Here is a 25,595-nt window from a genome sequence, read left to right as displayed (position 1 = left end):
GGTAGTTGAAGCACCTAAAACTAAGACCTAGTGAACGGTGCTTAATAACCCTGGTAGTTGAAGCACCTAAAACTAAGACCTAGTGAACGGTGCTTAATAACCCTGGTAGTTGAAGCACCTAAAACTAAGACCTGTGAACGGTGCTTAATAACCCTGGTAGTTGAAGCACCTAAAACTAAGACCTAGTGAACGGGGCTTAATAACCCTGGTAGTTGAAGCACCTTCAAATCAAAGCCCTGGTAAACAGTGCTATTCAACTATGACGGTTAACGCACGCCAGCCAGTTAAAGATCATTAACCACATTGTTAGAGCGTCGGTAAAGGCTAATAATGCTTGAGTACATCAGTCGGTTAATGACCTTTGACCCGATGTCAGTGTGTAGTGAAGGTCATTATCAGGAAGTGTATTCGACGGTGAACGATTATTGCCTTCACTTGGTGGCTGTTTGAACCACCGTCTCTCCTGTCGTGTTGGTCGTGCAGGTTGTACAGGTAATGTAGGTCGTGTAAGTCGTACAGGTCGTGCAGGATCATGTAGGTCGTGCAGGTCGTACAGGTCGTGTAAGTCGTACAGGTAATGTAGGTCGTACAGGTAATGTAGGTCGTGTGGTCGTGTAAGTCGTACAGGTCGTGAAGGATGATGTAAGTCGTACAGGTCGTGCAGGATCATGTAGGTCGTACAAGTCGTGTGGATGGTTATCCAATACTAGGACTCTTGAGAACGACCATTGTAGGTAAGTTATGTTGTGCAGTGACCACCGCCTCACACGGGCTGGACCAGCACCCGAGTCAACAGCGATAGTGTAGCCTCCTGTTGTGTCGCTAAACGATCAATGTATCATTCAGTGTTCAATGTTCAGGTGTGTGTGTGTAGAGAGAGAGAGAGAGAGAGAGGGTGTGAATGTGGGCTGGGAAGGGGTTAATTACTGTTTACACCTTGGTTCCTCCGCAGGTAAAATTCAAGGTAGGAGCACTTTGGTGGTAGTGGTGTGTCTCGGGGCGCACACACACACAATATGCATATTTATAAACTTAAAAGAAAATAAAATCTTCACCAAGACTGACGATTCATTTATAACCACAGAAAACCTTTGAAAACACTAGATAAACCATAGTTAAACTGTACTTAATTATCTTTCGTAACTTTCATTATATTTTAGAGAAAGTAAAAGTATAATAAATTTGTTTGGAAAGTAAAAAGAAAGTCTTAAACTCTGTCTCTTGAGGAAGTTTTCGAGGGAAATTATACTAAAAACCGAACCGATTCGTCCTGGTCGCGGATTGGTGGAAATCAGATAAGGTGGGGAAGGTCTCTCGGCCAATCGTAACAAGAGGAATACTGAGGGTAAAATTTAATTGGCTGAGATAAATTTTGATTTTTTCCCTATCGTGTCTACCAATCATTGTTTAATTTTTATTTCATTTTTTCCGATTGACTGTAAACACGTGAAAACAGAAGATAATCCTTACCAGAAGATGTAATAAAACCTTTCCGTAAAACTACGTCCAATCACTAGACTTACTAATCTTTAAAACAACAATGATAATACCTGGTATATAGAGTATTACAACTGATGGGATTTAATGTTTACCCTCCAATAGTATCCCTGTCCAATCACTCACAATCACCAACGAGTTTTAGTGATATAAATGGGATCTCTCTGTACAGGTTACTACTATGTTATAATAAATCAAACATTAACTTAATTATCAACACAACAAAATCCAATTGCCTCCGTGATTACCTGTGTAGATGACGTAAGGGACCCGTATTAATAACGTACATAATATTTATCATACACACACACAAGTGATTTGCCAGCGTTCAAATTATATACACACCAATATATATATATATATATATATATATATATATATATATATATATATATATATATATATATATATATCTTGATAAAATCACACGGGAAAAGGGAAACAACGGAGCACCTTAGCTTTCGTCTTCATTCAAGACATCTTCAGAGGCAACTGGATTACATGGACAGAGAGAGGCTTAAATATACAGGGTGACCTTAAAAACATGAGGTCAGGTCATAATGATGTCATCCACTAATCCCCACACCAACACACACATAGAGGAGCTTAAGAGAAGGGGGGTGACGTGACTAGTCAGGTCAGGTCAAAAATAAGGGACCCACTAAATAACTATCATACATCTAGATCAAAGGTTTTCAAAGCATTTTTAACCTTGGGCCACCGACAAATAAATTTATGTAACATATTATCAGTTTTGAACTGACCATCACTAAGGTTTATTGATTTTAATTCCTTAATCAAACTAGCTTCAACCAGAAGTCTTTCTGTGACACAAGATGATTTAAATACTTCTAAACTTTTTATCTTATCCACGTTTTCATTGTGGATTTACATGAAATATATATATATATATATATATATATATATATATATATATATATATATATATATATATATATATATATATATATATATATATATATATATATATATATATATATATATATATATATATATATATATATATATATATATATATATATATATATATATATATATATATATATATATATATATATATATATATATACTGTATATATATACATGTATATATATATATATATATATATTATTTTTTTATCTATCTATCTATCTATCTATCTATCTATCTGTCTATTTATCTATCTATCATCTATGTATGTATCTATCTAAATATCTATATATGTCAATCTGTCAGTCTGTCTGTCTCTCTGTCTGTCTGTCTGTCAACAACATAATACTAGAACCAACAGGGATTCAAAATTGGTCACCTAATTCACCAAAACAACTCCTCCCTCCCCTCCCCCAATGAGGTCAAAAGAGGTCAAGGAGATAAAGCTCACAACTCAGAGGAAGCCACCATGAACTGACACCTCGCTCAAGTGCAACGTAATTAAGGAGAGCAGTGGAGATGACAGCCAATTCTCCGCGAGGCAAAATATAGTCACACTCAGTTAGCCTAAGTTGAGAGGCCCTAACTCCTCCCTGGTGTATACACTCAGCTCCAAATTTAGGGGGAAGTTACCTTAAGGGTTAATGAATATATGGTAGAGAATTTATAAGCTTGCTCATAGTAGTTTTGAAAGAATGTTTATACGAAAAAAATGATGATGAGGGGATTTTTTTTTTTTTTTTTTTTAATTTTTTTTTTTTGAGGGAGATGATTTCAGTGTGTGATAATGAGTTATGTAGGTAACTATGGTGTTAATTGTAGATAAATAGTTTTAATACTAACCTAACCTAACCTAACCTAACACGGCACAGCACCAACTCCATAAGATCATAATTGTATCTAAGTTGTTTACGGGCTGAATTTCACCATGGTCTCCACTAATGGTTGGCCACCAAATGGAAGACGGATTTTTTTTGTATGTATGTATGAGAGAACTGTTATCATACGCTTGGCAGTCTCTCTGTTCTTGTTATTGGCTGCTCCATGGCCTATTAATTTTCTCCATTATAGGTGTAGTTGAAATTGAATTTGTTGATATTTTTGTCGTCTCTCAATGCAGGTTTATTTGGAGTTTGCATTAATTTATAATTTTGTCAGTGCAGGTGCATTTGTAATTGTATTAAGCAGTTATTTTGGTGTACATTTATATAAGATCAAAGATTTTAAAGGTAATTGTAGGGATTTTTCTTATTATTTACAGATTGACATATCTAGTAGTTGTTTAATTAAGACAAATTTAATTATACACCTGTAATTTAAGTGTAATATCCTGGAGGAACATTTACATTAGTTATATAATTAGGAAGAAAAATAATTACACACCTGTAATAGCATACATACATACATACATACATACATACATACATACATACATACATACAAATTAATCAATGGCTAGACTTAGGATAATTCAACCCCAATGTATTATAAGTTACTCCGTTTTGTTTATTCCAAATTACTATCATCTTCAGTATTAATTTGATTGAGTGAGTAAGGTGGCGGAGTGGTTATCATACTCATATGGCATTCTATTAGTCGCTGGTTTGAACCCCATTAAAAAAAATATCCAATGAAATAGTAAATGTAAGTAAAAATAAATGACAAATTAAATAGAATCCATAAATCATTTTTTTTGTGCTAATCTTCGCCAAAGTCACATAACAAACACATGGTTACCTGTGTGACATTTGTAATTGTAAAAGTATCTAGATAAGTCACGCAGATCCTTTTCAATATATAGATTAACGAGTGACAGCTAACTGGTTTTATAAACTGGTCGAATATAATAGTGTATAAAATGTTTTGGTCTTCACTTGATATACACTTATACACACTCACACACCTAAACACACTTTATACACACACACACCTAAACATACACACACACACACACACACACACACACACACACACACACACACACACACACACACACACACACACGTGCAACCTGATCACTGTTGGTTAATACAGGTTTAACTTCTGTTGCAAACCTCCCATGCTCACTGTAATCTGAGAGCCAATTGCATATGTACGTAACTTTCCAATAGATACCGGATAATAGTAAGCGTTTTATCAGTGCAGTATAGCCAAGCTGGTTTACTGTTTTTGTTAAGGTTTGGTTAGATTTGGTTCGATTTGGTTTGGTTAGGTTATGTTAGGTCAACTTTAGGCCAGGTTATATTTGGTTAGAGAGGGAGAAGTAATTTGCTAAACCCTTCTATATCAGAGCAGTGGTAATGGCGCTCCCTTCCTCGCTGCAACTATTAATAGGAAAATGAGAGGCATTGGTGGTGGTAGGTTCTCCGAGGAGGGGGGAAGGGGGGAAGGAGGTGGAGGAGCAGGAAGGGGGAAGAATGGGTAAGGAGGAGAAGGAAGAGGAAGGAGGAAAAAAGTGGGGAGGAGCAGGAAGGAGGAAGGAAGAGGAGGAAAAAGAAAAGGAAGAGGGGGTAGGAGGAGAAGGATAGGAAGGGGAAAGGGAAGGAAGAAAAGGAGGAAGAGGTATAGAGATAATGGTCGAGGAACAGAGAGGACCTTCCTGGCGGTGGTGTTGGTGTTAAGGGCGTTGGAGCGTGGTTGAGATCACTCGCTCTTACGTCCTTCTCCTTCCACACACACACACACACACACACACACACACACACACACACACACACACGCGTACGTTACCCTGGGCAGCAATTAAAAAGAATACAATCAACTATCTGGCTTTTTAATACCAGCTTTTTAAAATTTATGAGTGACTTTTTTTTTATTACCTTCAATATTCTTCCTTTACGGTGATTTAGATTAGCATTGGGGCCCATTAGGACTGGGATAAATAGATCTTGGGGCCCATTTAACCAATCATGGGGTCGGGAGAGCCAGATTTATCCTGTTTATTGTGAGTCTCGTGTGGTCTTCTTCAGTAAGGTCCTAAACCATTATTTACCTGGGACCTCTGCGTCGTCGATCCTCACCCATATTACACCTTCAGGAGGAACACTGGGAGGCTTGTCTAATGTCTCGTACTGTACATCTATAGGGTGTTGAGAGCCCCCCCGGCAGTGTGTGTGTGTGTGTGTGTGGTATAAACAAAGGGTTTAAATCACCTTAAAATAAAGTTGAGCATCACATAAACTTCTGAATTCGACCTCAAGAAAATGAACTTCTTTAAAAGCAAAAAAATTTCGCTGAGAATAATTTTGTTTTTCAACGCAAAGAAAAAAGAAAAGAAAAGGGTGGTTCTCGTGATCACGGGGACACACGCCAGCCTCCCCTTCTCTCTACGGGAATCACCAAGAAGAAACAGTTTTAAGAATTGAAAACACCTTAAAAATACTCCCAAAGTACTTTCAATCCTTTTTTATCTTCTAGAGAAACTTTCCCAAACAAATGATCCCAAACTTTCTGACGCTTTCCCCTCTCTCTATTTTTTTTCTTCTTTTCTTCATCTCGGGATTTAAGGACTTTTTCTAGGTCATAATCTCACGAGGTCATTTTTTTTTTGTGATCGTTCTTTACATAGACTCACCTGTGGAAGCCTTGTCATACAGGTAGATGATGAAAGAGGATTTATGTGTCTTAGTCTCACCCCACTACACTAGTCAACAGGGACGATTAGTATAAAGGTCGCCACTCTCGGAATAAACTTACACTCACCACTACACGACCTCAGTTTATAAAGCACAATGAGAGGATGATTATGGGACTAATAAGTACAAGGGTTTGTATTGTTCGTGGGAGGGTAATAACCATTGTTTATCACTATGGTAAGTCACTCCTCAGCATCATAACACACACTCACTCACCTGAAAATCTAAGTAAACATTTTCCTGCACTGTTTATTCTATGTTTACTCTCACCATTGTTATTATCTCAGTGTATTTATACCCTTGTGTACTGGATCCCCTCTGAGCTGAATACAATCGTCAAGTGTTAGCCTAATAATATATTAAAAATTACGTCCCAGTAGTGAAAGAGCTAAACAATATATAACGAGGCTTGACCTGCTAATTAGTGAACCATCATTATCTGTAAATACCTGTAGATACCTTTCAAACAAGATTAATTCACAAACCAGTTTACCTTTAAAATGAAGACTTTTTACCTACGTTAACTCGCCTCATTACCACTTTACCTGACCTAGCTGATTATATTATCTCCGAGTGAGGGATAAATTCTCAGGTGTAACTTAACCAATGAATGATACTAGGTCATCCTCAAACACTTGACCTTTAACCTAGTAATCTCCTCCTTGACCTAATCCTTACCAAGTCGTGAGAGGCCTTGAAGGATAAACTCCAAGGATCCAATGTGAAAGTTTTGAAAGTAATAACTCAAAGTATTTTAAAAGTAAGAGCATGAAGACTCCTGAATGATGGTACATATTTTTACCCTGTGGAGTTAAGAGTTTTACTTTGATTAATCTCCAGGTGTGATGAAGGCAGGTGTGAGGAAGGCAGGTGTGACAGCCTCTGGTGCTGGATGATGGATTAATAGGATAATGGTTTAACACTATTAGGATGATGGTTTAACACTATTAGGATGATGGTTTAACACTATTAGGATTTTGGTTTAACGCCATTAGGATGATGGTTTAACACTATTAGGATGATGGCTTAAAACTATTAGGATGATGGTTTAACACTATTAGAATTTTGGTTTAACACCATTAGGATGATGGTTTAACACTATTAGGATGATGGTTTAACACTATTAGGATGATGGTTTGACATTATTAGGATTATGGTTTAACACTATTAGGATGATGGTTTAACACTATTAGGATGATGGTTTAACACTATGAGGATGATGGTTTAACACTTAGGATTTTGGTTTAACACTATTAGGATTATGGTTTAACACTTTTAGGATGATGGTTTAACACTATTATGATGATGGTTTAGCACTATTAGGATGATGGTTTAACACTATTAGGATGATGGTTTAACACTATTAGGATGATGGTTTAACACTATTAGGATGATGGTTCAGCACTATTAGGATGATGGTTTAACACTATTAGGATGATGGTTTAACACTATTAGGATTATGGTTTTAACACTATTAGGATTATGGTTTAACACTTTTAGGATGATGGTTTAACACTATTATGATGATGGTTTAGCACTATTAGGATGATGGTTTAACACTATTAGGATGATGGTTTAACACTATTAGGATGATGGTTTAACACTATTAGGATGATGGTTCAGCACTATTAGGATGATGGTTTAACACTATTAGGATGATGGTTTAACACTATTAGAATGATGGTTTAACACTTAGGATTTTGGTTTAACACTATTAGGATGATGGTTTAACACTTTTCATATGATTAATTCACTCCTTAAACCATCGTCTTGAAAGTGTTGATTGATATTTAGAGTAAATAGTAATACAGATACACACACACACACACACACACACACACACACACACACACACACAGGTAAACATACACATACACAGGTAAACATACACACAGTTAGCACACATACACACCTAACCAATTTATAGACCGTCAAATGCAAAATTTTAATTCGTATATATTACCAAAAATTTTGCAAAGTTTGAGCTGAATCTCATCTGTTTAAGGAGAGAATCACAGTTTGTATGACATTCCTGACTTATGAACTTTTAAACCTGAAAAAAAAATTGTGTTGAGTAAATTGAATTGGATTTGTGTGTTTCAACGTGTGATCGAAAACTCCCTGTGCACCTGTAATAGTGAATGATATTAATACCCCTTTGATATAAGTAAAACAGGTGCACAGGAACTTTTTGATCACCCTGTCCCCTTAGCGTGGAGAAGTTTAACCACTACACAAGAGAAAAAAAAAAAAGACAAAATATAGAGTTTTAGTAAGACATGAGATGAACTTACCTGAGATGTCAACACCTGTCCTGATGAGTCTCACAGGTGTTTCCAATCCACCGTATTGTAAGTGTTTCTAGTTCACAGTTTCACAGGTGTTGTCAGTACACTATATCACAGGTGTATTCAGTGCACTGTATCACAGGTGTTGTCAGTATATAGTATAACAGATGTTGGTAGTTCACAATATTATTTAAATACCACGTTAATGAACAGGTTATATGACAACAGACACATGCCACTGTTGTCCTTCTAATCTGTTGTTTTCTGTTTATTTTACAGACAAACAGAAAACAGGGACTATAAAACTCCACTTAGAACAGACAACAGAATCCACAGCGCCACCAAATGTTGACAACTTTTAAGGTAAATAACTTCTGTTTCCTTATTCTTTCGTTAACAATAATTCTGGTATTGTTATTCCCTCGTGTTTGGGAAGTCAAATCAATAATGTTTTCCTGTACGGGGGTCAGCGGTAAGGGACGCCCGTGTTAGCGGTCAGTAAGTGGGGTGATGGTAGCGGCGGCGGCGGTAGAGGGAATTCTGTCAGGACCCACACACAGAAAACGTGTTTGGAAGCCCGTGGCGGCAGCGGCTGACAGACTGACTCCACGAGCCAGGCTAGACCTCCTCCTCCCTTCTCCTCCTCCCACCTCTTCCTCCTCCTCCTCCTCACTCCAACTCCCTCTCTCCGCCTCCCTCCTTTTCCTCCCTCCTCCTCCTTATCTTCCCACACACACACACACACACACACACACACACACACACACACACACACACACACACACACACACACACACACACACACACACACACACACACACACACACACACACACACACACACACACTTGTATCTCCCTTTCTTACTCACTCTTTCCCTCCCACTGTCTCTTCCGCCTACAGTAGATAGAGAGGGAAGGGAGAAGGAAGGGAAGGCAGGTGGAATGGAGAGAGGAGGGAGTAGAGAGAGAAGAATGAAGAGATATGATGGACGGTTATATAGAGGATGAATAAAGAACAACAAAAATAATTATAACAAAAGTCAAAATAACAACAATGACAACAAACAGAAAAAGACGAAAAAATTATGCCTGTGTATAGCTGTGTGTGTGTGTGTGTGTGTGTGTGTGTGTGTGTGTGTGTGTGTGTGTGTGTGTGTGTGTGTGTGTGTGTGTGTGTGTGTGTGTTTGTGTGTGTGTGTGTGTGTGTGTGTGTGTGTGTGTGTGTGTGTGTGTGTGTGTGTGTGTGTTGTGTGTGTGTGTGAAGAACAAAGCCTATGGCATCTATGTATGATTTTTTCCCTCCTTCCCTCCTCCCTCCTCCTCGCCCCCTCTCTCCTCCTCCCTCCCTCCCTCCCTCCCTCCCTCCCTCCCTCCCTCCCTCCCTCCCTCCCTCCCTCCCTCCTCCCTCCCTCCCTCCCTCCCTCCCTCCCTCCCTCCTCAGGCACCAGACCCGAATTAGTGAGGAAACTTTTCCACGTAACCCCACCAACTGTCATACGTCTTAGGTTAACGGCTGCATGAGAATCAGTGTGTGTGTGTGTGTGTGTGTGTGTGTGTGTGTGTGTGTAGGTAAGTCCATCAATGCCGGAAAATACGATCTTTGAGGGGGTATTTTCTGGGCATTTCTGGCCAGTGACAAATTTGGGGATTGTATATATTTCTCTGCCCCCAAATATTAAGTCTTTAGGAGGATAATTCTGCTTATTTCTGTGTTGCTACGACCCCTGGAGTGTTGCTACGACCCCTGGAGTGTTGCTACGACTTCTGGAGTGGTGCTACGACCTCTGAAGTGTTTCTACAGCACCTGGAGTGTTGCTACGATCCGTGGAGTGTTGTTACGACTTCTGAAGTGTTTCTACGACCCACTGGAGTGTTTCTACGACCCCTGGAGTGTTGCTACAACCCCTGGAGTGTTGCTACGACTTTTGGAGTGTTTTTGTGACATCTGGAGTGTTACTACGACCCCGGGAGAGTTGCTTCGACCTCTGAAGTGTTTCTACGACCCAAGAAGTGTTGCTACGACTCCTGGAGTGTTGCTATGACCTCTGGAGTGTTGCTACGACGCACTGGAGTGTTTCTACAACCCCTGGAGAGCTGCTACGACCCACTGGAGTGTTGCATGACTCCTGAGAGGTTGTTGCTGACTCCTGAGTGTTGCTCCGACTCCTGGAGTGTTGCTATGACCTCTGGAGTGTTGCTACGACGCACTGGAGTGTTTCTACAACCCCTGGAGAGCTGCTACGACCCACTGGAGTGTTGATACGACCCTTGGAGCGTAAGCAACAGTCGCTTGTGTCAAACGACCCCCTCCCTAGTAAATCCTGGTTGTTAAGTGACGGAATAAAAACGCATATTGGTTCTATAATTTTTCATCACTCACGACTGAGCAGACACTCGAACCTTGTGCTCCTCGAGCTGACGCTGACCCCAACACACAGGCACGTCCTCCTCTACTCTAACATTTTAATTACGGCTCCGAAAAAGTTAATAGTTTACTCTTTAACAAAATGACTTACAGAAAACGTTTATATTACTCCCTTAACAGAAATATTGATTCGTTAACTGGTTGTGGCATGTTTGACTTGAATTAATTATATACCGTAAAGGATGTTATTCAGTTTTATATTACGTCACTGACTGGGTTAGGTTAGGTTAGGTTTTGGTTTTAAAGGTTCTGACCTGAGGTTAATACAGTAATACTATATATTATATTGTTTCTGCAGAGACAAGGTACAGGCATTGTCTGCTATGTAACCTCAGCAGTTTTGTCTGGGTGAAGACTCAATTCAGACAGTGTTTATTTTTCCCTCGCTGGTAGACGTACCCTTGACCGCCCGAGTGCCTGGTCTCAAGTTTTATTTGGCACCGTCGACCGTGATGCCCGGCGCTGCTCATAATCTACCCAAGTTCTCGTACTGTAAATTTATGCATGCAGTTTTAATTTCAGTCGTCCCATCAAATAAGTTTAGTATAGATTAATTTATTGATTATGAGTTAAATAGACTTAGGTGATGGTTGGTGGTATTTGTAATATATAATAAGTGTTACATAAGCTAATCTTTCACGCAATTTAATTTCCTCCATAACCCGTACCACGAGCATTAGGCAGTTGCCAGACGTAAAATTCAAACAAAACAGCAGCAACACTCCAGAAAAGAACACCGAGTTTGACCTACACGTACTAGAGAGTTAAGTCACTCAGTATAAAATAATGTTATTGCACCTCAGAAAGCCTTTACTGCCACTGAAGAAAGAGCCAATCGTGCTCCACTCCTGGGCTGGCGGTGGCAAGAAGTGTAATGCCTCCAGTCTCTTTACCGTCACAAAAATAAATTCAATCAATATCCACACACACACACACACACACACACACACACACACACACACACACACACACACACACACACACACACACACATACACACACATACAAAACCACTCACATAATTCACTTAACTTTTAGTCTTTAAAATTCAGGGTTGTTGACCGGGTATAATTTTTTGGTGTTGATTAAATATCGTAAATGGATTAGTGTCTTGAGCTGTGATACAAATTTGATCATTGTTTTTGTGTTTGTCAAGAGTAGCGACGGTGACTGAATTTTACTGGTGGAGGAAGAGTTTATTTTACGATAATTTTAGAGTTATGTTCCTCAAACCTGACTTGACAATCAAACTTAACCTAACCTAACCTAACCTAACCTAACCTAACCTAACCTAACCTAACCTAACCTAACCTAACCTAACCCAACCTAACCTAACCTAACCTAACCTAACCTGATCAAAGACATTCAATACACTGCCACAGTACACGATCTTAATCAGACTCCAATATACTCTATTGGGCCCCAGTCTTAATAGGCCCCAGTTCTTGTCAGTTGTAATGGGCCCAAGGTCTAATGGATGTAGGAGCCTTACCTCACCCTTAAGACTGGGAGAGACTCGGGGTGGGGTGAGGAGAGGCGTGGGAGGAGGGGGGGGGGGAGGCGAGACACAGCTGGGGGTCTAAAACTCTACGGGCGCCACACATAACATTTCACTTACTTGTGTTAAGGTAAGATATACGGCAGAGTAAGTTAGTGAGGAAACTTTTGTGTCTCTCTCATTCTCTCTTTTTTGTCTCTCTTTCTTCTTCTTCTCTCGTGTTCTCTCTCTTTCTTTCATTCTTTGTCTCTTTCATATTAATGCATATATTTCCTCAGCCTTAAATGCGCTTGTTCTAACCTGTCTGATAGATCTTCTTCGTGTTGTTAGTAGGGATGTTTTGTGTTGAGAGAGAGAGAGAGAGAGAGAACTACCCCACCCCCCCCTCTCTCTCTCTCACACACACACACACACGCTAACTCACTCTGCCGTATTTCTCACCTTAACACAAGTAAGTGAAATGTTATGTGTGGTGTCCGTAGAGTTTTAACCCACCGCTGTTTGTCCCTTAACCTCGATTCTCTCCCCCCCCTTCCCTTCCCCTTAGTCTCCACCAGTTTTTAAGGGTGAGGTAAGGTTCCTACGTCCATTACAACTCGGTCCGATTACATGAGAAAGGCATTAGTCTGTGTTAGAGTCTATTAGGAATGGGTAAAGATTAGGTTAGATGTCTCCATTAGAATTTGGTCCTTATCCTATTATATTCTAACTTAACCTAACCTAAATCTTATCGAACCTAACCTAACCTAACCTAACCTAACGAAACACTAACCAAATCTAACCTTTTTAAAGAGAAAAATAAAAGAGAACAAAAAAACAACACGAAATAAAAAAGATAAAAAAAAAATATTGTTTAAATAATACAATTGTATGAGACAAGAGTATAAAACATGTTTCTTTTAGTGTGTGTAAACTTAGCGGAGTTTTGAGTTTGGTCTCACATGCCCGGGAGGAGGAAGAGGAAGGGAAAGAGGAGGAGGAGAGGTGGAAGGTAGAGGAGGAAGAGGAGAGATGGAAGGAAAAGGAGAAGAGGGAGGAGATGGGAGGTAGAAGATGAGGAGAAGAGATGGAAGGTAGAGGAGAAGAGGGTGGGAGGAGGAGGAGGAGGAGGAGAAGGAGGAGGAAACATGAAAGGGAAGGAGGGGGGGAAAGGGAGGAGGGAAGATGGAAAGAGGAGAAGAGGTGGGAGGAGTAGGAGAAAAGGTGGGAAAAGAAGACAAATAATAACAAGGAGAAGGAGGAAGAAGGGGAAAAAGAAGGTGTTGGAGGAAGAAGAACAAGGAAGAGGAGGAGGAGGAGGAGGAAGAGCAAGGTGACCCAAGGCTCAGTGTCTCACCCACAAACACACCAAGACGCTAAGATTTATAACACTTACAAATTACCCAGAAAACTTGTGTCCAGGTTCCAAACTTTTGCTATAATAATTTATGTCTTCTAGTCAATGGTTGTCTCTGTTTGGTGTTTACGTCTTATGGCAAAGGTGGTGGTTTTATTTTATTATTGTTTTTGGTTTGAGTTTGTGTATAGATTTCTATTTTTACTTAATATTATTTTTCCCTCGCCCCTCCCTTACCTCCCTTTCTTTCCCCCCTTCCTCCTTTCCCCCCTTACACCCTTTCCCCCTCACCCCTCCCTCTCCTTCTCTCTCCCTCGTACACACATTAATTCATCCTATTACCTGTCGCCTTCACTAGGTCGTGTTTATTCCTCCAACATCATACACAACCCCTATGAAAGTGAATGTGTGATGTTGTGAGGACATCCACGAACATCAGCTGTAGATGTTTATACCATTCTTTACTGTGACGTCATAATGTATCGTGTTCTTTTGTTTTTTTATTTAGATTTTGTGTTTCTAAATTGTTCCTGAGAGAAATATTGTTTTTCGTCCCTTTTTTATGAATATCGATGACGTGTTTTTTACGAGGAAAAAGAAAAAAAGAAAGAGATTTATTTTTTCTTAGACATGTAAAAATGTTATTTATTTCCGTTATGCCTGTCATAATTTGTCAGGTATCAACAAGATTAATTTATTTATACGAGTTTCATTCGTGCTAACATATTATTGGTATAACTGCTTCTTTCATTATCACATTTATTATACAGCTTCTTTCATTATTATATACATTAGTAGACTGCTTTCATTCACATATACAATTATGAAGCTTCTTTCTTTCATGCTCAGAGGTCTATTTTTATACAACTTCTTTCATTCACATACATTATACAACTTCTTTCATTCGCATACATAAATACCTCTTCTTTCACTATACAACCGACTGTCATTGGGTTTTACAAGTTAAGGTAAAACTCATTATGATTACAAAAGTTGTGAGGTAAGTTTAACCTGTTGTGACGGGGTCATTAGTGGCCCCGTCAACACAATTAACCTGTCCACACCTGTAATATTTTCTCTGGTATTTAATTTTGATAATTTTGTATAGATTTTGATTTGCCATATCTGTAGGAACACACCTGTGGGGCATACCTTATAAATACACCTGTGGGATACACCTGTGGGGCATACCTGTAGTAACACACCTGTGGGGCATACCTGTAACAACACACCTGTGGGACACACCTGTGAGGCATACCTGTAGCAACACACCTGTGGGATACACCTATGAGGCATACCTGTAGCAACACACCTGTGGGATACACCGGTGGAGCATACCTGTAGGAACACACATGAAGGTCACACCTGGTAGATACACCTGTAGGATATACCTGAAGGACATATGAGACACCTGAGACACACATGAGACACACCTAAGACACATATGAGACACAGCTGAGACACATATGAGACACACATGACACACATATGAGACACACATGAGACACATACGAGACACACCTGAGACACATATGAGACACACATGAGACACACCTGAGACACATATGAGACAATGAACACAAGAACACACAACACATGAACACACTGAGACAAACACAAACACACCTGACAAGACACACAAACACACACAACAAATAAACACACATGAGACACACATGAGACACACATGAGACACACCTGAGACACCCTGGTTTTCTATGACACCCTTGATGTAAAGAAGGCTTACAAAATATGAACACTACATCTTTGTTTCTTTTGATGCCGTAAATATAGACAAAATTTATATTACACTCTTGAAAGAAATGAATGAAGTCAAGAATTTAATCACGGACGAATAACTGGAGCATTTCTCTCTCTCTCTCTCTCTCTCTCTCTCTCTCTCTCTCTCTCTCTCTCTCCTCTCTCTCAAAATAAGATTTACGTGATCAATTTTTGCATTCTCCAGCTATTAATCAGAACTAAAGAAAAAATATATCACTTTCTTTTTCCTTCTTCGTATTGATTTCTAATAACCGAAAACAGCAATTACAGCGTAAAAAACTGATCACCGAAAACCAGAATCCCAGACGAACAAGATGATTATTGTTAGAAAATTACCACAACCAAGACCCTCTAAAAAAATTTCCTACGAGAGACAGAGAGAGAGCAACCGGAATGATTTTATCCTAACCAAATTTAATCTATCATTGGCTGGTTTTTGGTTAGGTTAAGTTAGGATAAATTTGGTTGGTGTAGTGCCGAAGTTATATGCCAGTCAGTCAGTCAGCCAGTCAGTCCCTACGTCAGTCAGTCTCTCAGTCAGTCAGTCAGTCAAAATGAGTGCTGAAAGATCTGACTGTGTAATCAAAACACTCAATCTGGCGTGTGGAGGGGGGATGGATGGGATGATACCTGTGTTCACTGCTCAGCTCATCCTAAGGTGTGCTCAGTGCTCAATACACAATACAACCTGCCCACAATACTCACAGTAACATTCGTGTTCAGTGCTCAATATGTACTTCACATGTGCTCAGTGCTCAGTACTTTACTTCACATGTGCTCAGTGCTCAATACCTTACTTCACATGTGCTCAGTATATCTCTCACCTCCACCGTAAAACACATGAGAACAGCTGTACCCACTGCTCACGTGCTCAACAGACAATGCACCTCGAGCGAGGTATTGGTATGCGATGGACAGCTGGACTTCCTGGGTGGCTGGGTGGCAAGGGTGGGTGGCTGGACCTTCAGGGTGGCAGGGGCGGGTGGTTGGGTGGCAAGGGTGGGTGGCTGGACCTTAAGGGTGGCAGGGGCGGGTGGTTGGGAGGCAGGATAGGTCATTGGACCTTCTGGGAGGCCGGATGGCTGGGTGGTTGGGGTGGGTGGCTGGGTGGCAGGGTGGGCGGCTGAGAACTAAAGTGTTACTGAGGCGCCAGAACAAAACTTGAAAGAATGATGGTGTGTGTGTGTGTGTGTGTGTGTGTGTGTGTGTGATGAAAGTGTTAAATTATATCATAATCAAGGGGTCAAATAATTATACTTAAAATCAAATCAAAATAAACGTTCTTAATTAAACAGAAGAAAAGTAATCATTCACAATTAGCTAAAATATTGTAATCGTCCACGTTTAAATTCCTCCAAAAAGGTATAACTTCACATTTAGGTCGAGCATTCAGTGTCTAAATTAATTTCAGACAGTTGACCACCCACCTGAACACGGCCGGCGTCGTTCACAATCCCTGCAGTGATTCAGAGTGGGATTAAAGTCCTGATTTGCCTCACCTAACAATTGCTTCGGTAGAATTACGTCGCTCTAGCTGGCAACTCACTCTATCCTGTTGCCTCACCTGGTCTAACCTTACTTTACCTAACCTAACCTAACCTAACCTAACCTAACCTAACCTAACTAAAGCTAAATCCTCCATGACAAATTCAGGGGATTTATTGACAGGTGTTGAAAGTTCACAGGATTAATGTGTCCTAAAAAGTTCAGTGTAATCTTCTTTGGGATTAAAGCCTCGGATTTCTGTGTTAATAATCCTCCTTGACCAAACACACTGGGTCAGGCGAGGTCAAGCGAGGTTACATCTGGTCACATTTAAACCATTGACGCAAAACAATTTCCTCGTCTGCTTATTTGCATATCTGAGTCGCTCTCGTTTGTGATGGTATAACACACACACACACACACACACACACACACACACACACACACACACACACACACACACACACACAGAGGAAACATAATAAATTCACTTGTTCTGAAACCCCCCAAAAATAATGCACAGTTGAGATAAATCTTTTTACCTAACACACAGTAGTTCCGGACCATGATAATAAATTTATGAAGAAAATAAAAAATAAGTAAAATGGAAAAGATAAACCCACTTTGCTTGTCTTAGAGATAAACACAAACACCTCACTGTCTCTCCTACATATATATGACCATCATAAATCCTCACTTGGCAACTCATCACCTTGACTGACTCCCCCCCTTTCCCCACTCCCCCACTCCCCCTCCCCCCTCCCCCCTTCCCCACTCCTCCTCCTCTCACTTCCCCTGGAGGTTCTGGCAACATGAGTGGCCTCCCGTCGATCAGTGTCTCGCCAGACTTTGTTGAGGGAGGGTGTGACTCAGTTCTCTCTGTTTATTACTTCATGGCAGAACACATAATGTCTCAGCTGTCGTGTGTAATGTTCATCTTTTGAGTTTTATTCTCTCTCTTTCTCTTCCCGCCAAACGCATTGAGTAATCGGCCGCAGACTCCACACACCAGATTCGTGTTGGTTCATTCATACTAGTTTATTGGGACCACCGAGCGAGTTCACTAAAGGTCACTGTGTATGACCTCTGACTGCTGTTGTTGTTGTAATTTTGTTGTTATTGTTGTTGCTTTTGTTATTGTCATTGTTGTGTTATTGTTGTTTTAGTTGTTTTTTATTGTTATTTTTGTTGATATTATTGTTATTGTTTTTTTTTGTTATTATTGTTATTGTTGTGTTATTATTGTTGTTTTTGTTGTTGTTGCCGGGGTCAGTAATCACCATTCATTAAGTCATCTACAAACTTTACTTTAAATAAAACAAGGATCAACTTTATCCTTTCTTGCGGTATAATTCTCAAAGGTTCGAAAGATAAATATTTCTCTTAACAGTAAATGTCATGATGTACTTAACTGGTTGACTTAAGGTACAACAGGAACACGTTAACCAACTATAACATCACAGTAACACTTTAGACTCTACCTTAACTAGACGCACGTTCACTTAACACCAGTTGGGAGACTAAATTAATGTCCAGAATCCCAACAAACTTGTATTGATTCTTAGTTCACTGGTACAGCATTAGTTCCAGGTTCGATTCCCGGCTGGAGTGGTTAATTGGGTCCTTCCTTGTACACTGACCCTCTGTACATTGACTCCTTGTACACTGACCCTCTGTACACTGACTCCTTGTACACTTACCCTCTGTACACTGACTCCTTGTAAACTGACCCTCTGTACATTGACCCTCTGTACACTATCGGGTGATCTTGACGAGGGTGGAACAACCCTTAGGTGGACCAGCATCCTACCAAGGTGGTGGAATAACCCGCTACCTACCCCTGCGCACTAAAGAATCCAGTAAACATCCATTAGTGACCGCCAAGCCAACCAACCAACAAGTCAAACGAGCGTCCAATAGTATCCGCCGCGCCAGGATACCAAACACTACCCCTCCACCTCCCCCAACCTTCTCCCCCACCTACCCCAACCTACCTCCCCCACCAACCCCATCCTCCTCCTACCAACCTCCTCAACCCATTCTTCCCCACTCCCACCTACCCCACCTATCCCTTAACACACTCAACTCCCACCTTCCCCACACTTCTCCCCTACACTTTCGACTCAACCCAATGAGAATAAACAGAATGATATTTTGACAAATATTATCTCACAAATTTCATCTTTGACCACGAAAAAAAAAAAAATCCTATAGAATATCTACAAATTTCAGTTAGTTTCATTCAATACTGGAGAAATATCTTATATTTTTTTAAGGACATATTGTAAGTATTCTCAAAAGATCTTACGCCTGACGCACACAAGAGGAGTCAACCACTCGACCGCCAGGAAGGTTTATATATCGTATAAGGAGTTGGGTAAATAAGTTGAGAACGCGACTATACAGATGTGACGGAGATATACAGTGACGTCAGGGAACAAGAGTGATTGGAAAGGTTTTGAAAGAATTATGGAACGATGATGCAGACAGACAGACAGAGAGACATAAAGGGAGATACAGACAGACAAATAGGTACAGACAGAGAGATACAGACAGACAGAGACAGACAGTGAGAGAGAGAAGGACAAGGACGTCAGAAACGACAAAATATTTACCAATAAAACTGTCAGAAACAAGAAGAAGAAGAAGAAGAAGAAGAAGAAGAAGAAGAAGAAGGAGAAGAAGAAGAAGAAGAAGGAGAATAAGAAGAAGAGGAAGAAGAAGAAGAAGAAGAAGAAGAGGAAGAAGAAGAAGAAGAAGAAGAAGAAGAAGAAGAAGAAGAAGAAGAAGAAGAAGAGGAAGAAGAAGAAGAAGAAGAAGAAGAAGAAGAAGAAGAAGAAGAAGAAGACGAAGAAGAAGAAGAAGACGAAGAAGAAGAAGAAGAAGAAGAAGAAGGAGAAGAAGGAGAAGAAGAAGAAGAGGAAGAAGAAGAGGAAGAAGAAGAAGAAGAGAAGAAGAAGAAGAAGAAGGAGAAGAAGAAGAAGAGGAAGAAGAAGAAGAAGAAGAGGAAGAAGAAGAAGAAGAAGAAGAAGAAGAGGAAGAAGAAGAGGAAGAAGAAGAAGAAGAGAAGAAGAAGAAGAAGAAGAAGAAGGAGAAGAAGAAGAAGAGGAAGAAGGCCGACACACTTGGCATCGAAAACACAATAAGCTTGATAAAACAATAGTGAGAGAGAGAGAAAAACATCAAATAAGAGAATATAAAACACACACACACACACACACACACACACACACACACACACACCTTCGAGAACATCCCCACAATAACAATTGTTTGTAAATGCATCGCCTGAGTTTCTGTTCAGAGTAATAAAAACAATATCCTAATTCTTTTGTTTTTTTATCTATTCACTGTTGTTACATTTACTAGCTGTTGCTTTTATAGGAATCATTATTGGTTTTTATTTTCATTGTTATTCTGTTTTTCCGCTGGGGGGGGGGAGGGTAGAAAGGGGAAACGAGCGTAAAAACATATATAATAACAATAAAAAAAATAAACTGAACTGTATCAAATGTTAAAAGCTTTTGTGAATGACTATTTTATCGATGTTTTTTTTTTTGCTGTTTTTATTGTGTTATTGTTTTTTGTCATTATTCATCGACACGGAAAGTCACTTCGTCTGTACAGAAATATGTGTAAAAATTATACACATGGCCTCAACTTTCATAACAACAACACCACCACCAACAATAACAACAACAGCCCCTCCCTCTCTTCGTCAGTAAATACACATCACCTGGAGACCGACAGGTAATTGGATCATTCACGTCAGCGCTCGTAACACTGTCAGGAGGACGTAGGATGTAGGCCAACGACGTGGATTCAGCATTAAGTCCTCGAACCTAAACAGGATATAGGTTCGACCAGGACACACACGTTTAAACTACCGGATCCTCTATGCTTTCAACGTTATGCTTTTGTTTTATTGTTTATATATTTTGTTTTTGTTTTTAACCCTTGAATCATGATGAAGGAGACGGAACTGTATGAACGGTGTTTACGGAGTTCTGAATCAGTGTTTACAGTTCATGTCGTCGTGAGTAAACAGATGTGATGTGAATATTGTGAGAAGAGTGAGTCAGTGAGGTGCTCTGAGGTGTAGAAGAGGAGCAGGAAGAAGAGGAGGTGTAGAAGAGGAGCAGGAAGAAGAGGAGGTGGAAGAAGAGGAGGTGGAAGAAGAGGAGCAGGAAGAAGAGGAGGTGGAAGAAGAGGAAGAAGAGGAGCAGGAAGAAGAGGAGGTGGAAGAAGAGGAGGTGGAAGAAGAGGAGCAGGAAGAAGAGGAGGTGGAAGAAGAGGAGGTGGAAGAAGAAGAAGAGGAGGTCGTCCCAGCAATGCGCCAATAATAAATACGAATTACAGGAGTGAGAGTGAGAGAGGAGTTCACCCAGCAGACCTGGTGACGGCACACACACACACACACACACACACACACACACACACACACACACACACACACACACACACACACACACACACACACACACACACACACTCCCTCCCATCTCCCTCACACTCCTCCTCCCATCTCCCTCACACTACTACTCCTGGTAACTGGCTGCCTCACTCACCTCCTCCTACAGCACCTCATCAATCCTGCCCAGGGGTAATAAATTCAGCTTCCTCACAATAGCGTGTTGAGGCGTCTGGTGTGAGAGCCTTGTTACCTGGTACTTTGTCTTGTACAGGTATTATCATTAACACTTTTCACTCTAAGTCTTCGTGTGTTCCTCTGTCATGTCATATCATCGTGTCATAACCTGTCATATCAAGATAAATGACCGTATTTACCTAATTAACTCAGTTCTGGTGGTAGATGTGAGTAATTAACTGGAGAACAAATGATAAATGATAGAAGAATAAGATAACACTGACAAAAAATAATAAGAGGAGGTGAATAAAAAAATAAGAGTTGCTTATGAAAGTAGGAAGAGAGAGAGAGAGAGAGAGAGAGAGAGAATCAATAGACACTGAGAGGCTGTGGTCACGACGTCATCAAAGCCTCACCACGTCATCTGCATCTGAATTTCCCATTGTAGATAAGAGTCCCTGTGGGTACTGAGGGGGGGTAGAGTGGGTAGTGGGTACTGATGAGGGTCGTGGGTACCTGAAGGAGAGTCGTGGGTACCTGAAGGAGGGTCGTGGAAGAGATAAAGAGAGGGGCGGAGAAACACAAGATAAAGACAGAAAGATAAAGAAAATGGGTGATGGAAAGACACAGGAGAGAGAGAGAGAGAGAGAGAGAGAGAAATCATCATCATCATCATCATCATCATGTTTTTTAAATAATGATTTTGTTTTGGAATTTCTCGCATGAGTTTACCACAAAGCAGGTATAAACTCTCTCTCTCTCTCTCTCACCAACATAGGTTTCCGATACAAGATTACAGGTTGGAAGTTTTACTCGCCTTTTACTACCAGTCCCCGACCATTGTGGGGAGGAGGGGGTGTGGGGAGGAGAGGGTGTGGGGAGAAGACGTAGAGAGGAGTGAGTGTGGGGAGGATAAAATGTGAGGAGGAGGAGGAGGATGTGTATGGGAGGAGGGGATGTGGGAAGAAGGAGGTATGGGGAGGAGGGTGCATGGGGAGGTAGGGGTGTGGGAGGTGGTTGGCACTTAGTGGGGAGAGGCTCTGGGGAGTGTGGGGAGGAGTGGCTGTTAGGGGGGGGGGTTGGGGAGGTGACATGTGTTTTGTCGGCCATCTCTGATGTCATATGTTTTATTCCTCTTTCCAAAGGTGATAGTTACCTTAATGAATAATGTAATAAATATATAATAAATAATAACTAAATAAACTAATAAATGAAGCAGGCTCAGTCTGTTTCTCCCTCCCCATTAAGCGTCTAAAGACTACACTAACTGGCTTATTTATTAGTAATCGTCGTGAAGAGGAGGACGAAGGTTATCGTTATCCATGTTTGTTTACAGTTTAACTCTCCCCGCCTGAACGGTCCATCATTTTCGTGACGTCAACGATGGGTGTACTACGGCCCTCATCCACCCATCTCTCACCCCTCATCTCCCCATACCCCTCCCCCTAACAGTCACTTCTCTCCCAAACTCCCCATAGGAAACTTTATAAAGAGTGGGGTGCCGGGGGCGGGAGGAGGCGCTGTAGTGGGAGAAAACTTTGGCAGTCAGTAGTTACGGCGATATCTGTATTATATAACTTTTAAAAGCCTCGATAATACACAACACGGCATAAACTTTTAACAACGATAAACACCCAGACGAAAATATCAACAAAGACAAACAAAAACAAAACAAAAACAGGAATTAACTAAACCATCAACAAACACCAGAAAATAAACATTCTCTCCCCATCTTATATATTTAAACTGTTTTATTCCGGTTGGTATTACAATATGCATACGTTAATAACTCGTGAATATGGGATAACGTGATGCTCTGCCGATATAACAAAGTAAATATTCAGAGTTATATATTGAAGGCTTTAAATTTAAAACGTATATGTGGAATGACGAAAATTTAATGCAAAAATGCAATGACTTAATTTTTTTCTCTCTCTCTCTCTCTCATGATAGTAGTAGTAGTAGTAGTAGTAGTAGTAGTAGTAGTAGTAGTAGTAGTAATCGAGGGAAATAATTATAATAATGTTGTTGGATTTAATTACCATTACCTGCCATTATTACCATAATCATCCAATACAAAATAATTAAACCAGACTGACGTAATTACTCACATACACACCTTTACCTGTATCCAATTATATCATTAATAATAAACATACAGTAAGCTAATTCATACACGAGTTAAACACAGCGCCATATAAACATTATGTTGATACGTAAAGAATGTTTTGTTTAATCACCTGAAAATTAACCCCTAACTTGGTTATTTCACCCGATGATTAAATACCCAACGCTACCTTGGGGTTAGGTTAGGTTAGGTTAGGTTAATTTGTTTAGGTAATATTAGAAGGAAAATAAGAAGAAGAAGAAGAAGAAAAAGAAGAAGAAACGAGAAGAAGAAGAAGAAGAAGAAGGAGAAGAAGAAGAAGAAGAAGAAGAAGAAGAAGAAACGAGAAGAAGAAGAATAAGAAGAAGAAGAAGAAGAAGAAGAAGAAGAAGAAGAAGAAGAAGAAACGAGAAGAAGAAGAAGAAGAAGAAGAAGAAGAAGAAGAAGAAGCTATGTTAAATGAGATTTTATTTTCAAGATTGGATTCTGTTTGATATCTGTGACAGCAAGGGAAGAGAAAAAGTCATCTCAATTGTACAGGTGGACTCCTCGCCATCTCGCAGGTACGCGATATGTAAAACCCATCTTGACTAATCTAAACTTTCGGAAACTTCGTCAAATAACACCAAAATGCATTTAAATTGGATCCTGATGCAATTATTATCGACTTCCACTAGAGCAGTTTATACATACAGTGTGCAAATGTAGAAAAAATGTAAATGGTATATGTATAAATGTTTAGATATTTATATACAATTAATCCGTTTGTATAATCCGCATTCCACGAACGAAAAATGATTAACCACCTCCACATTCGCCATCCAGAAATGTAAATAGGTATTTCACTTCCAAATCCGGATTCAACTTACAAAAACGCTTCATATATACAGTACTGTAAACACACACACACATCCCCCCTAAAAAAAAAATAATAAAAAATAAATATAAATAAAAAAAATCCAGCCAGTTCATTACGGGGCAAATATCCGGGGAGGTGACCAAGCCATTACGAGGGGCACAGTTTTGCTTATCGCTGCCGGGCTCCAGGCACACCCATCCATCACCCAGCCTGGGGACACTCGGGGTGAACCAGGGTGACGACGGGGAGGGTGGTGCAGGTGACAGAAGCGAGGGCGAGGGTGGTGAAAATAGGGTGATAAAAGAGAGGTGAAAGAGAGAGGGAGAGAGTGCGTGGTGTGAAGTGAGAAAAGATTATGTCAGGGTAATTTGTTTTAATGAAGAGAAATATATCTTCTTCAAAAGTACTTAAAGATGCCATTCCAACAGACATCTCCAACAGACAACTCCAACAGACAATTCCAACAGACAACTCCAACAGGCAACTCCAACAGACAACTCCAACAGACAACTCCAACAGACAACTCCAACAGACAACTCCAACAGACAACTCCAACAGGTAAGCTAAAGAGTAGTTTAATTACGTATATATACACCTTGCTAATGACCCTTAAGTGACGGATTATAGTAATTAAAGGGTCATTATCACCTCTAATTGCCCGGAATTGGACTTTTCTGTGATCGTTTCCTTAATCAATGGTTCGAAAAAGTAATTAATTATTATTTATATTTTTGTTTAAGAATGAATTTGGGTTTTACCTGAAAAATTGGTTTATTTATTACCTGGGTTGATTTTCTTGATGCTTAGGTTAGGTGACAGGCGAGGAAGGGGAAAGAGGAGAGGAAGAGATGGAAAGAGACGTATAGAGGAAGAGAGAGAAAGAAAGAAAGAGAAAGACTGGGAGAGCGGTAGGGAAGGAGAGACAGAGAGGGGGAGATAGAAAAGGAAATATTAAGAGCAAGAGAGAGAGAGAGAGAGAGAGAGAGAGAGAGAGAGAAAGAATATACAGTTATTATTTTAAGTTACGTGTACACTTAAATTACGTGTACACTTAAATTACGTGTACACTTAAGTAATGTGCACATGTAACCTTCGTGTACAGTTGTTATCTTATGGTCGATGTACAATTATCTTAAAGTACATTGTCTTAATAAAGATAGGTT

The 25,595-nt window shown here is 40.0% G+C and overlaps 2 protein-coding genes across 2 annotated transcripts in view; one reads left to right on the top strand and one right to left on the bottom strand.

Moving 5' to 3' along the window:
- The window catches only part of LOC121870118 (mucin-5AC-like), a 94,184-nt gene extending 85,249 nt beyond the window's left edge, over positions 1-8,935 (bottom strand). Inside the window, exon 1 of the mRNA XM_042371885.1 lies at positions 8,358-8,935. The gene's annotated coding sequence lies outside the window, so the exon portion shown is untranslated. The remainder of the gene's footprint in view (positions 1-8,357) is intronic.
- LOC121870116 overlaps positions 1-25,595 on the top strand; it is a 90,712-nt gene that overhangs the window by 21,701 nt on the left and 43,416 nt on the right. The window contains exon 2 of the mRNA XM_042371884.1: positions 8,631-8,714. The gene's annotated coding sequence lies outside the window, so the exon portion shown is untranslated. The remainder of the gene's footprint in view (positions 1-8,630; positions 8,715-25,595) is intronic.

Source organism: Homarus americanus, unplaced genomic scaffold, assembly GCF_018991925.1.
Source record: "Homarus americanus isolate GMGI-L3 unplaced genomic scaffold, GMGI_Hamer_2.0 scaffold25129, whole genome shotgun sequence".
NCBI lineage: Eukaryota > Metazoa > Arthropoda > Malacostraca > Decapoda > Nephropidae > Homarus > Homarus americanus.
The sequence above is the reverse complement of the archived record's forward strand: the minus strand, read 5'-3'. Positions and strand labels throughout refer to the sequence as shown.